At 37.6% G+C, this 12,923-nt stretch overlaps 1 protein-coding gene across 1 annotated transcript in view; it reads left to right on the plus strand.

Annotated features, from left to right (window-relative positions):
* The first annotated feature begins 5,155 nt into the window (after positions 1-5,155).
* LOC146005384 (uncharacterized) overlaps positions 5,156-12,923 on the plus strand; it is a 56,843-nt gene continuing 49,075 nt past the window's right edge. Inside the window, exon 1 of the mRNA XM_083144608.1 lies at positions 5,156-5,317. The gene's annotated coding sequence lies outside the window, so the exon portion shown is untranslated. The remainder of the gene's footprint in view (positions 5,318-12,923) is intronic.

The following is a 12,923-nucleotide window of genomic DNA, read 5'->3' on the forward strand; positions in this document are numbered from 1 at the left end:
GCCACTTTTCACACAAGTGGATTTGTGAACCGGCAGAACACGATTATCTGGGCCACCGAAAACCCACGAGTCATTCGGGAGCATGAACGAGACTCCCCCAAAGTGAATGTTTGGTGAACTGTGACCGCCGCTGGAGTTATTGGACCCTACTTCTTTGATACACCAACAGTAACTTATGACGTTTACTTACACATGTTGCAGGAGTACGCCATTGATGAACTACCACTAGAAATCCGCCGTGCGCTCCACCGCACTGGGCCCGTGTTGTTAGAAACTATCTCGATGAGACGTTTCCAGGACGATGGATTGGTCGTGATGGACCATTGCGCTGGCCTCCATACTCTCCAGACTTAACACCTTGTGACTTCTGGTTATGGGGCATGATTAAGGAGCGCGTTTACAGTAGGAAGGTTCGCAGCATCAATGACCTCAAAGACCGTATACGGGATGTGATATTATCCATACCCCGTGAAATGTGTGTACGGGCTTTACGTGCTGCTGTTAATCGGTGGTTTTTATGTGTTGAATGTAATGGCGCACAGGTTGAGTGCGCAAGTCTGTAGCACTTGCAGCATATCGTTGCCTACATTCCATGTTTATTGATGTCTGTCAAGTCCATTGTTCATTGTTCATACATTGTTTCTGCCATTTGAGTGTTCACATAATTTTGACTATTGAGTGTTAACATAATTTTGACTAACCCTGTATATCACATGAGCTACAATTTTCTTCATCATGTTTCAGAGATCGAAAATACAGGGATAAGGGTCAAGATAGGAACAAATCACCGAAATATGTTGTTTTATGTAAAGTAAATGAGCAAATATGTAAAAATATGTAGCATGAAACTTATGCAAAATCATGTCAGTTATTTAACTCGTTCACATTTTCCTGTTCAAGGTATGTATCTAGAAAGGGCAGTGGCAGCGATTAGGAGGGCGAGCGGTTTTGGGAACTTCCCCATCTAGTTTTGGAACCCAATCGCCGCCACTGACATTATGTAATTACATACAAATCCGGGCTTTAATTAATCATCACTGACTCGAATAAACCATCCCCGTCGTCTTTAAAACGTCGTAGCATTGTCTCACAAACATCCACACGACGTTTCTTCAGTTTGAGGGTGAGTTGTTTTAGTGTCGTGAATGATATGGTGCCAGAGATATGCATGTTTAATTCTACAGCCACCTCGTCAATTTTTGCCCGCCGATTTTCTCGGATCATTCGATCCACTGAATGGCAGTGGCGTAGCCTCACGTCCCATGGGGTTCATACGAAAAATGTGATAAATAGAAGTGAGAAAGAAGATTGAGAAGGCTAATTTTTGTGACCAATAAAAATTACAACATGCTGTTTTATCTGGCATTGAATTCTAGTTAGACGTTATATACGTTAAATCAACTTAAAGGGCCCCGGAAAGAGTGAAAGTTATTCTCGTATTTCTCATGTAAAACATTTACGCTAAATTTAACGCCAATTTCTTTGGATATTTTTACCCATTTACTATTTTCTTGTCTAAAGAGCACTTTGTATTTTATTTACTTCTTTCTCTTCGCCTTGCACTTCCGATTTTAATATTTTAACAATAAAGCACCTCCAACTGCCAGGAAGTAAGTGTGAGATGCATGCGTTGTTTTCAACCCAAGGAGGACATGTGCAATATTTGCAGTTTTCCTTACTTCCTACAGCTTCAGATTTCAGCTCCCGGAAAACAGAGAAATACATTTTCATGGTGAATGAAATTATTAAATATAATTTTCGTCAGTAATTCATTATTATTATTTATATATGATACTTCGCTGATGTATCTCTGAAGATTTTGTATCGGTTCACATTGAGATTTCAAATTTAAAGAACAGATGGGGGCCTCGCATTCTAATATCGCCCAGGGCCTCGCAATATGTTGCTACGCCACTGCTGAAGGGTGTCTGGCATAGTCACTCAGTCAGACTCAAAGTGGCACTCCACTTTTAAACTCTGCGTCACACAAAAAATGCTGAAACGACTCTTAGGGGTATCCATACTGCTTCTACATCCTCCGATGCTGTTTTTTTTATTATTTATGAGTGTTTTATTTAGTATTATATAATTGAGAGGTTATACTTTTTCTTATTTACTTTATTCAAGGATTATCGTTTTAGGATTTATTTATATTTGAGTTCGTGGTACTCTACCACGATTTCGTTATTTTAAGTTAATATATTTAGCATTGAAAAGATTTATCCCTGTTTCTTTGAATTATTATTTTCTTGATGGTTTTAATGGGTTTATTATATCAATATATATTTAATAATTAAAATAATAAAAATGTTGTGGGTTGCGTTAATTCACACATGAAAACACAACGATGAAAAAACACACGCTGGTTCTTTAGGATACTTATATTCTACCTGTTGTAAACTACCCTGAAAACTAACTGAAAACATACACTAAAGAGTACATTAGTCGGCGATTGTCCTTTGTATTGTCCAGCTCCACAATGAGCACCATGATTCGCGCCATGTTGCTTCTTCCATACTAACGGTTCCCTCTGCTTGGCGCCTACACAAACAGTTGATTCATATGACCACAAACGCCATCTCTTGATAACAAAAATAGTTAACCCATATCATCAAAACCAAACACTGTGACTACATGATGATAATAATATATGAAACATATTCCCCCCTCTTGATTGGATTAATTCCAGTCAAAAGATTCGCAAATTCAATTTTCATTGGGTAAGGGAATCAATTTGTTCACTGGTCTTTTAGTAAACCCTGTTTTTGATCTAATTTTTGCCACACACACTGCACCGTATTGTATATTATTATATGTATTATTGTATAAAAATTTTGACCAACCAACCATGTTTGTTGTTTTTGCGCTCTCGTTACTGAAAAACTGGTAACAGCCCGCTGTTCCTGTGTAGTGTATAGGGCGGCCATCTTGCTGACGTCACATTTCCCATCAGACCACGCGCGCTGATATGTGTACTTACAACAGAAGAGTACATATACCTGTTATTTATGTGTGGTGAAAAACGGTCTATTACATTATTATGTTTTTTTATTGTTGTATTAAGATTACTTGCTTCGTATTATAAGCTAATCAAAATTAACCAATTTGATTGCAAATGAGTTATTTTCTATTATTGTAATTAATAGGTATATATTCTACAGGAGACTTCATCTACTTGATTCAGCCGATGAGTGGATATCCAGCAGAACCTATTTTCATTATCTTTTATATTTTATACAATTATTGAACTGAAATTTATAGTTATTCTACTTTGTTTACTAACTTTTACACGACTCGACTCGTTCAAGAAAATATTTAAATGTTGGGTGGAAATTTTAGTCATAAGTTGTTTGACCCCTTACATAAAATTCAATTTTTTGGAATTTTTAAATTATATAATATGAAAATATAGCATGTTTCCTGTATTTTACGCTCAATTTTCACGAGATGGATCGGAGGACCGATTCGATGATGTGATGATTAAGATCATAATAATTTAATAAAATTGATGTAATTGAAATTTACAAAGGAACACCTAAGCCTAGTCTGGATTCGAAACCGGAATATTATAGATGGTCAGATTATGAGTCGACAACTAAATTTTCAAGAATTTTTCTCTAAAAAGAGTATCTAACTGATCTCATAAAAATCAATAACATTGCTGCACACCTACGAATTTTGTTTAAATTCCACTAATCAATCTAACGTCATCTTCCATCAGTAAATACCCTGATCGACCCACTTGTATGTACTTATCTTGATTATGAGCGTAGATCTGACAACATGGCACTCGGTTGCCATTACAAAAGATGCTGCCATCTGTTACCTTTTGTACGGCCTTAAGTGAGAGTTTGTAGTTCACATTAACGAATAATCAGTACCGGATCCATAAACCTCAAAACCCCGCGGTACGAGGGGAAGCCGGGGATGAGCAAATCTTTAGGGGGGGGTGGCTTTCGATGCATGTAATATAGTGTTCGTACTCGAATATGTGTATGTAAAACAATAAACGTAATATTTTTTTCCAGCACCGCAGAGCACCTAGTTTTGTGTAAGGTAAAAGCATATGCTATTAATTTTAGGTTGCCTAACAAGCGTAGTTTTTCAGGTAGTAATCTCTGTTGAATGCTACATGCCACACACTAAAAGTCAACTTCTTTCTAACAACGACTTTTTCATTCCTAGCTCTGGTGCGGGGCTACTACTTGAGACTGTACGTACAGTGGGATCCATGTGTATTACCGTGCAAATTGTCCATCACCACCATGTTCGTGCACTTTATTTGATCTAATAAGAGCTTCAAGAATTAAATGAAAGCTCAAAACAAGCTGTTGAAAAGTTCTGTAGCAGCATACATAAAAATCCATCGCTTATAATCACATAGGATGTAAGAGAAAAAAATAATGAAAATAGTCATGGACAATTTGCTAAGCAATGCTAGTGGATCCCAATACTAGTGTATTGTACAATTGAGTTTAGTGGTGAAGCGAGTCTTACGACTGAGGATGGGCAAAAAAAAAAACGTGTATGGAATGAATATTTACTTTAAGGGCCATGAAACCTAATTTGCTTACCTAACCAACCTAATGCAAAGTAAAATTTTGTATCGCTAACGCAAGTGGCGAACTAACAATCTGGTAATATTGACAAGAAATCACAAATAAAATGTTGCTTTGGATAAAATAAAGAACTTAAGCGTATATGTGACTTAGTAATGTATCAAGAAACAACACAGTTTTAAAATATTACAAGAAGTCAGTTGATTATTTTTTTTATAAAACACTCAAAAAATGCTGACCAGGGCAGAATTTATTATCAAATAAACACACTATAAACGCGACGATTCAACCTCATAGCAAGGTTGTCTTCAGACTCTCAACCACTTCAAATGCCATATTTTCCGGGGCGGGGGTGCAAAGTTTGTAGAACTGCAAATAATTATTTACCAAATTACATGATATTTATGTACAACACAGTTATTTGTGTGTTTATTTAAACATGTAATATATATATACATTTAGTTTATAGTATTTCAGAAACCTACACTGCTTTGCACATTAAGAGATTTTACGACCATTCGCAATATCTCATTAACATCACGTTTCAAATTACTACCTGTGTGTGACTTCCCTGGTTAATAACAAATGAACGGTTTTGTAAATCAATAAGACAATCCGGGTGTTTCTTCCTTGTGCTTCGTGCCATCCTCTGTTTTGACGATGTTGAAGAATATTCAACTAAATTTATAATACCCATAATTATTGCCAGACAATGAAGCATTATTCTTAATGAAGAAAGATTAGTCCAAGCCATCAGGGTAAGTTCTTTTGCACACAAGCAAATTGCTTTCACGTTACATTATTCTGTGTTGCATGATTTATTTGTTTCATTTACTTCAATTTTCTTCCATTCTTCATCGTGAAGATGAGAATGAACGGTGTTAAGGAGAAATGGTAAAACTTTGATAGCGTCCCAACGGATTTCTTCATATTTACACAAGAAACTACTTCCCGAAATGAGTTTCTGTAGCAGTTTAGAAGTTTGTGTTGGTATTTTCATTCATCGAGAAAAACCGATGTTGTCCGTATATGCTAAATTGAACGAAATGAGTGCTAATGGAACCTAACCTAACAGGCCTAACCTAACCTCGTAGGAATACCTCGTCCCCGTGATGGTTCGTGGGGCTATCGTGAATTTTTGGGGCTAACGTCAATGGTTTTCGGGGCTACCCGTGGATTGTTTTTGGGGCTAACGTCATTGGTTTGTGGGGCTACCCTTGGATGGTTTTGGGGGCTAACGTAAATGGTTTTTGGGGCTAACGTCAATGGCTTTTGGAGCCATTAAACCGTCAATGGTTTAATAATTACTCTTTATGTCAAAAATTGAACTTTTTTCTGTGAAAAAAGCAAAATAGCACCTTGAAGAATCTTTCGCAATGCAGAATAGGTAAGTACGAATGTTACAAATCACGAAATAAACGAGTGAGAGGTGTTGGGACGCTATCGAAGTTTTGCCGAAGAAATTATGTTTTACTCGTTTGCGCATTGTTACAAAATAATACCATGTCCACATTCATGACGAAGTTTTACAAGTGTAGAAATGTTAAGTATATCGAAGAAAATGAAAGGGCTGGCAATTTAGAACCTTCTTCTAAGCCATATTTGAAATATATTCTCTGTAGTTATACTACGTGTAATTCGAATACTTGTTCTTGTTGCAATTACCTATAAAATTACTAATCTACGTTATGCGAGTGAGTGTAGTGATAATAACTAACAAAATCATATAAAGTTGTCAAAAGATTCTCTCTCACTTAAAATAGTAAAGATAGCTTTCAAAAGACACGATTCAAAATGTACTTAACCTGAATTCACAGATATTTAGTGCAAATAGAGAGAAAGCGTAGACAATATATGTTGGAATTTACTCACAAATCATGCAATTTATCTACTGTAATTATTGCTAAATATTAAACATTTTTTGTAGAATTCTTGCGCACTCTCTTTAGGCCATTCATTAAGTATTATTACCATTACGAATACTTGCTTGTGATTTATAATACGTATAATGAATTGAGATCAGTGTGTATGTATTACCTTATACTATTTCAGTTTATTACCAATGATGATTGTTTCTATCATTCTATGGCCTTAAATTGGCACGCTGCAAGTTCCTTATACATGAAAATGTGCTAGGTTGCGTTTGGTTGAGTTAAATTAGTTTAGGTTAGGTTCAGTACAAGGTGAAATCTTTTACAACAATCGATCTCTTTACCTGAAAATGCTTTATTTTCATTTCTTCCCCCCGATCTCTAATATGAATACCTGCTTATTCCATCAATATGCTTTCAGGAATCGAATATTTTTTTAAATAAAATATAATTAAAATTAAAAATCTTAAATGTTTTGTTTCTCAATCAACTTACAAAGTTAAGCAGAAAGAATGTGAGATCAGAGTACCATATGGTGCAGGAATTTTACGAAGGCTCCACATTCATCGAAACAATAAAAAAAAAAGGAAAAGGAAATACATCATAAAACTGGGGAGGAATTTCACTTACGGTGAAGCGGCGTGGTCAGTGTAAGCGCTGCGAAGCCGGAAGTCACAGATTCATATCCTGGTATCGTTGTGTTTGTCCCGTCAACCATTTTTTAGTTCCTTATTAATACTCATCGCCGCGATTTACTTAAAATGTAAAAGACCAACGTGAAATAACCGAAATAGGAAGGTTAAATTTAAGAGGAATGTAGTAGTACCGGATCTACAAACCGCAAAACCCCGCAGTGCGGGGGGCCCGGAAGCAAGTAAGCCTTTAGGGGGGTCCTAAACCATTGACATAGTAGAGGGTTCGTATATGCGTATGTAAAATATAAACGTCGTTACTCAGGGGTAGAGAAACAAATACAATATATACAGGTAAAGGTATGTTTCCTGTACATACAACCGTGCCATGAAGGCATATTTATGGTATGTCGGGTAGGGCCCCACATATTTTCGATGTCGGCCATCTTGGAGGTGATGTGATCAGCACCACGCTGCGGCCGCCCTTACCGCCCACCCCCTGGTACCATTTGATTTGAGACTGGGTGGGCCCTGGAGCCTCTTTATGCGGGGAAAAAGCCGAAAATATTCCGGGTTTCCCGCGTTGCAGTCAGGCTAGAATTTCGCGAGAAATGCAGTGATGAAGGTTTCTTCAACCTATCATTAATCAGGAAAAAGTTATGACTGCATGATTGTAACAAATGTATCATTTTCCAGTTGTGAGAAAACAGTGTCATATGTATATCCCATCACCCCCATCCCATTTTAAAAAAAGGCAGTGTCTGCTGCCACGTTTTTTTTCTGCTGGAACCTCAAAAAAGATGCGCGTGGCAGCAGACTCGGTCTTTGTTTTATTGTGATTTCATCATGCTATGTATGCAATTACGTCTGTAACACATACTGTTAAGTTTTAGCGATTACTTACACAAAAATTATTTAAGATTAGGTCCCTTAGCATTCTTTTAATAATAAACCTAAATGCTCTCGCAGTTAGGTTAGGCTCCGTCAGCATTAAAATAATATCGCTAAATGCTTTCTAAAGAAAAGGGTTCTAAATTACCTGTACATTCATTCCCACTAATCATAAACTTGCATTTCTCTCGTCTTAATATATTCTTAAGATTTGTAACATCCTCTTAGCAGACGAATTACGTGGCACGAGCAAATTTGACCCTTATTCTTACTGCTGACACGCGTGGCAGCAGACTCGGCCTAAAAAAAATGAGTTGAATTCAATATGGCGGCCATAAATGTGGTTCCCCTTAGGCCTAACCGGTTTCAATCATGACCAATTGTACCCAGCCTAACTCCCTTTACTTTCGTTAGAGGGGTGTTAAGGGGCTTTGAATCACCCTCTAGGCCATTATATGTGACTTTGTCAATATGAGATCAAAAATTACACACACACACACAAATATATATATATATATATATATATATATATATATATATATATATATATATATATATATATATATATATATATATATATATATACATATATATATAATCAGTGGCTCGACAGCCCTGAAAGGGCCCTGGCCTATCTCCCTTCTTACACAATCCTACCTAGAGGTGTGGAGATCTTCAACCGGTAATGGGGTAACGTTGAACCCCCAGCCGTGTTAAGAGATTTCCGACACTGGATTACGCTACTCACTCGTAGCTCCCCAAGTTCCTCACGACGGTTGGTTGCCACCGGCCCTATACACAAGCCGAAAATTCCCGCAGACTGAACCCGGGTTCGAACCCATGCCGTCCCGCAGCCACCGTCCAATAATATATGGGGGGGATGTAAAGGTAGGTATGTAGAGGAGGCCATTGGTAATATGTTGCAGGGGGGGCAATATTTGTAGATCTGGCACTGAGTAGTAGCACAACATGACAAAATGTGAGCAATGCGAACCAAGAAAAAGAAATTGCTGAAGCACTATAACTGAACATACTAAACTAAACTAACTACGATATGAAAATTGAAAGTTAGGGAGCAGTAGGTAAATGTTTGGAAGGTTTCGCGCCAAAGTAACAAGTGACACACGACACATGTCGCTTGGTTTGATTGAATTGTTGTTTTAAGTCCACTTTATGCACAGAATGGCTAATCGGGACTGGACCTACAGTTTAAAGTGGGATCCGAACCACTGTACCATGTGCCTCTGCCGGGTAACGAACTCTGGATCCTTGATTACAATGCGACGACGCTACCACTACGCCATCGAGGAGGTTACACATGTCACATGGGAACGAACCAATCAACAGCAACGTTGCACACAGTACAGGCATAGGGAGGCTGTGCAAGCCTGGCTTCGATTGGCGAAATCCACAAGTGACACACGACACTTGTCGCTCACGCCAAGTGTGAAATCTCCCTTAGCAGTAACTGCTCGGTGCATAAGCAGTCATTCACAATCTTAGTCCTTCTTGCATGAATGTGATCAGCACAACGCTTCGGTCGCCTTGACACCCGCCTTCCAGGGTTTCCCCCACCCCGTACTCATCTAATAGAGACTGAGCATCAGAATTAACTAGTCCATAGTAGAGAAACCAAATATTCAAAAATAAGCCTCCAGTTTCACGGTAATAAACTGAGCGAGTTCAGCAGAAATATTTAAGATTTGACTTGAAAATACAGGCTTGCAGTTATATGCTTCAACTTTTTAAACATCTGATTTGAAATCTTACATAATTTAATTAAAAATTGTGTCACAAAAATATACATTGACCATTCTTTCTAAGTCGAAAAATCAACTTTAAAATGAAATTATTAGAAATCTTTCCCGGCCTTCAAAGTATAATTATTATTATACACGTACTGTTAACAAATGGAATGCACAAGTATTGCTCGGCAAATTGTCCACGACTGTTTTCATTATTTTTTCTCTTCCATTTCACATGTTTTAAAGAATGGAATTTTACTAAGAAGTGTAGAGATTACCAGCAGTTTCTTTTTTTCAAATATGGAGTATAAAGGAGTGAAATACCAAGTGAGACAAGTATACTATCTTATGGAGTTTGATCATTTATTCTCTCGCTATAAAGCGAATCTAGCATTCAACTTGGTCGAGAAGGTTAATTTATTTCAATGAATTACATGATTTATAATGTTCATATAATATGGAAACATGGACTACTGCAACATAACTTGAATGATTTAGAATCTGAGAACTAGTGTGAAAACCTAGTTATTTCTTAAAAACAGTAGTGACCCCTGAGATATAGTTCATCATCGAGAAGAACGTTCTACAAGAATAAAAACTTCTAGAAAACTATTTATAAAAATCTACAATAGTACGTCCTTTCCTTAACCAACAATATTTACATTCAATTACTTGCACATATTCATTTATTCTGTTTATCGAGACGTGTACGTATGGAACATATGCACGTTAAACTGGCTTGTTTAATGCATACAAACCTTTAGAAAACGCGCAGTGGAAATTTCCGCATTATAGGTCTACTTATTTTGCTATGGGGCAGCTATGCTATTAGAAAGTACAGATACAACACCTTTTCCAAAATATGCGAGTTTATTCATATTCACATAATGTGCAAGCACCATTAGTCTACATAAAGAAAGATTTTCGATGTTAAACTCGCTGAACTAAACATTTTCGTGTCGTATCACTTGTGCCAGTTGGATGGATATTAATTGAACTAAATAATTAATAATGATGAACTAAATCTATTCCTTTACAGTCAAGTCAATTCTCCACGTAGTTTAACGGACGAGAAAGATGAACAAAGTATAATTTGAGTGTGTGAGTGCCGATTCGAAACTTAAAAGTACTTATCCTTCTCCTCCCATGTCGTGGTTTCTCGGACACCTTCCTAAGGTCTAGAGGAAAAACTACTTCCTCTCCCTGGGTCAGAATCCAAAATGCGCTGCCTGAAGGGCTGCGACTTCGCACCAAGGTTTCCTTGTTACGTCATTGCGTAACCGATTCTACTGACCTCTGGTGGCAAAATAAGAATAATTCCATCCATCTGGCACACAAAAAACCAAAATGACGGCTCCGCGCGCACAACGGTCCATAAACAATACATAGCCTATATTTTCGCAGTGACAGCCCGCAGTTTCCACGGTTCAACGGGCATCGCTGCGTGCCGTGTTGCACGTTCCGCGTACATCTTTACTCCGCTGAATAAAAATATGTAGCCTATAAAATCGGTTTCGCAATGTGAATTGACAATGATAATGGATTTTAAAAACAAATGAAAAGAGCTTCAAAACAAGACCAATATTGTACTTGTAAGACTACCCAATACGAAAAACATTGGTTGTTTCGCAAAATTGACGATAACGGTTTCTTGACAAATTTTAAAAATCTGAAAATTAAGAATTGTGTTTAACCTTTACTCGGCCAATGGGTCACATGTGACCCATAGAAAATATAGGCTCAGTTGGCCGATGGGTCACTGGTGACCCATCGTGCTGATTAAAAAGTTCATGTGCTTTTAGCACCTTCATACTTGTGTGTGAGGTTGTAAACGCTGATAGATGTTCAGAAAAAACTTTGAAATGTCATGTGGAAGATAACCCACCCACCAAGGACCCCCTCCCCCCCCCCCACCGACTCCAAAATTACGTATGGAAGATGGCGCGAATTTTAAATTTGTACACTTATTTCACAAAAATGTTATAACTCTTAGACTATTTGACCAATCTACTTCGGGTAACTTCTGTGTTGCAGCTAAAACATCAGGGCATGCAACCGTGCAGGAATCAAAACGCCAAAGCCAATAAGAGTGGTTGGGTTGGGCGCGGCCCCCAACTTTCCATGAAAAAATCATACAAATGGGGAGTTTGCCCCTCTTCCCCCGCTATTTTGGGACGGAGAGGTAAACTTTAGCCTTATTTTCATAGAATGGTCCTTTCTCAACCGAATGAAAGTCATTTCATGTATCTGGGTGCATTACATTATCGAATATGTGAAAAAGCTCCCTGTTTTTATGATTTTTTTCATTGAAAGTTTGGGGCCGCGGCCCACTTCACCCTTCTTATTGGCTTTGGCTTTTTGATTTCTATACGGTTGCATGCCCTGATGTTCTAGCTGCAAAACAAAAGTTACCCGAAATAGATTGCTCAAATAGTCTTCGAAATATAGTAACGTTTTTCTGAAATAGGTGTAAAAATTTAAAAATTGCGCGCAAAGGCCGCGGGCAGAGAGGGGTTACGTTCGAAAACCCGCTCAGCGGTGTAAAGGTTAAAACCTTTCTGCCTGCACCATACTAAAATTTCATTACAATCGGATCACCCGTTTTCGATTTATAGAATTTCAAAAAGAGCGATCCCTTGCAAAACTCAAAAACACCGGCTCCTTTTTTGTTCTCACGACGATAAAAAATATAAGGAAAACTCGAAAGAAATATTTGGTTAGCAGAAATTAACACAGAATTAAATAAGCTGAATTTTCATGTAACTAGTATTTTATGTAGGTCTTCTGATTAATATTTAATTGGAGTCTAAACTGAAGAATCTACAGTATAATTTTTAATTCGACAGTAATTTCGTGTTGCTTTTGTTGATTGCGTAGCTTATCTTCCATTTTTGACTGTGGCGACGATGAGAATCATTAATGATTAGATTAAATTCATAATGGGACACTCACAAAGAAGCCCCATGTCAGAATTCGAACGCGGGAACTTCGGTGGTGAGCTCGAAAGTCAGCCTCTTAAGGCACTCGGCCATCGAGCCGGTGTAATGTAAATTAGCCTTTAAGATGGAAGAAACGAGGAGCACTGATCATTGGAGGTCGAATTCACTCATAGGAGACGAATAAGAAGAAAACAAAATATCACTTCGAGGCATACTAAGTATTCTGTAGTAGCCTATGTACCTTATTTCACATTTTTTTTTCTACAGAGGGTCGAATTGCCTTTTC

Source organism: Lepisma saccharinum, chromosome 23 (genome assembly GCF_977018435.1).
Source record: "Lepisma saccharinum chromosome 23, izLepSacc3.1, whole genome shotgun sequence".
Taxonomy (NCBI): Eukaryota; Metazoa; Arthropoda; class Insecta; order Zygentoma; family Lepismatidae; genus Lepisma; species Lepisma saccharinum.